We start from the raw sequence: 2,137 nt of genomic DNA, 5'->3' as shown, positions 1-2,137 counted from the left end.
AGGGGACATTTGGTCTTAATGCTAGTGATTGTCTTTTATCTGAAATAATGAGGGGTTTGGTCTCTTATGTTTTGTATCATATCTAGCATAATTTTGAACATTCTCATTTTCCATGTCTAATCCCTTTTCTTAAAAAAAATTGCTAAATTCTTGGCTTTCATGATATTGTGTAGCAGTGATTTCTGCAGGTTCACGCTGTGTTGTGTGAAAATATTTCTTTTTATCTGTTTGAAATGAGTCACCTTTCAACTTCATTCAGCGTCCCCATGTTGTGGTGTTATGAGAGGGTAAATAGCAGTGTCCCAACAACCTTCTCTGCACTATTCACTATCTCATGTACCTTTATGATGTATCTCCTCTCTCAATTGAACACTCATGATTTTGTAACTTGCTTCTAGCTGGTACAGCTCTGAGATTCCTCAACTGGAGTTTGGGCATTGCTCCTGACCCAAATATAGCCACTGTTGGCACTGGCACTAGAAGCTCCTGGAAGCCATGAATTTCCATTTTAGCAGCAGATCCAGGACTGCTAATTCTGACTGGTACCTGCTATCTTTTTCACTAAACATTGAATAAGGGGAAAATGTTGGATGCCAAAATAAAAGGATTAGTTGGAGCGGAGGTGCTAGGTATAGGGGATGGGGATGGCAGCTGAGTGTCACCAAAAGTGCTAAAAATCCAACTAAATACTGCTCATTTATTTCTGAAGAAGGGGGCAGTGAATGAAAAGGATCAAGGCCAGATAAAGTGAAGTGTATCCCAGAGCAGAGTGTGGGGCAAGGTTTGAAACTGTCATTGTTTTCCCTGCATTTATCCTGGCATCTGAGCCATATTCCAACTCAAGCACCCAAAGTTCTGCCTATCAAAATTTCCCTAATAGTTTAGATCCAGAAAAAGCATTCAGTTCTTCTCCTAAAAGTCCGGTAGTGCAGTGTCCTTCAGACAGGATAACTGCTGAGTTCTGTGCCCAAGATGGCTGTATTTTGGTGATGGAGATAAGTACTGCTGTAATAACATACATAAAGTGCTTTAGAACTGTGCAAAAGGAAAGTTGCTAGAGAAGTATCAGGGAAGAATATAAGTAACAGAACTCTCAGATCTCTACTCTAACCACTAGCCCACAAACCTTCCCAGAGCTGGAAACAGAACCCCAGAGTCCTGGGTCCTAAATCTAACCAAAGAGCCTATGCCCACAACCCCAGAGTCCTTGATTTATTTTGGAAATTGCACCATCACAATATAGTCCCATAATATAATGACCCGGCTCTCAGGAGCTCACCACTGTGTCCTGAGTTGGGTTTCAGCTCCTCTGAGCTTTGTTAGGTCTTGGCTCTTGCAAGCTCCCCCGGGCCATACTTGGACAGAAAGCTCCTGTTCCCCTGAGCATTGTAAGTAAAATATTTCCTGACTGCTATTGACAACAGAGGGAACAGACATTGACCAATCTTGCAAGGACGAGGAGGGAGACTCATCAGGCAGCTGGAAAACATTCATTATATGAGGGAGACTCTGAGGTAATTGTGTGGCAGGTGTAAAACTAAATAAATCCCTGTAGTTTAGTCTATATTTTGGTAAACCAGTTTTCATGGAGCTGGAGCAATCTGCATGTGGCTGAAATGCCCCATATCAGGACCCATGCTCTGTTCTTATTGCTGATGGTGGGTTATTATTGCTGTGTCTATAAACTCTTGCCCCCTTAAGAGAACAGCAGAGTTCACATTATTTTTGCATTATTATCCCAAATCAGTAGTGAAACTCCTGCCCAGAGGTAAATATAGAAAAGCGTGTGATCCAATAAGGTATTTCAAAATAAGCTCTTCCTTCACTTCCCTGCCACAACCTGAATTCAGAGCTGGCAACAATAATGACTATGCATGCAAATTAGGTGTACATTTTTATATTAAGTTGCATATCTATTTTATTTAAAAATAAGGCGCTGCCAAATTTTTGAGAGGTAATTTGCTCTATAGTGAGACTCTCACAGCTTTGTGAACTGTGGGCTTGGCTACACTTGCAAGTTGCAGCACTGGCGAGGGGGTTACAGTGCTGCAACTTAGCAGGTGTCTACACTTAAAAGCTCAGCCAGCGCTGCAACTCCCTGTTTGCAGTGCTGGCTGTACACCTGGGTCTGCTTCCG

Source organism: Chelonoidis abingdonii, chromosome 14, assembly GCF_003597395.2.
Source record: "Chelonoidis abingdonii isolate Lonesome George chromosome 14, CheloAbing_2.0, whole genome shotgun sequence".
Taxonomy (NCBI): domain Eukaryota; kingdom Metazoa; phylum Chordata; order Testudines; family Testudinidae; genus Chelonoidis; species Chelonoidis abingdonii.
Note: the sequence above shows the minus strand (reverse complement) of the source record.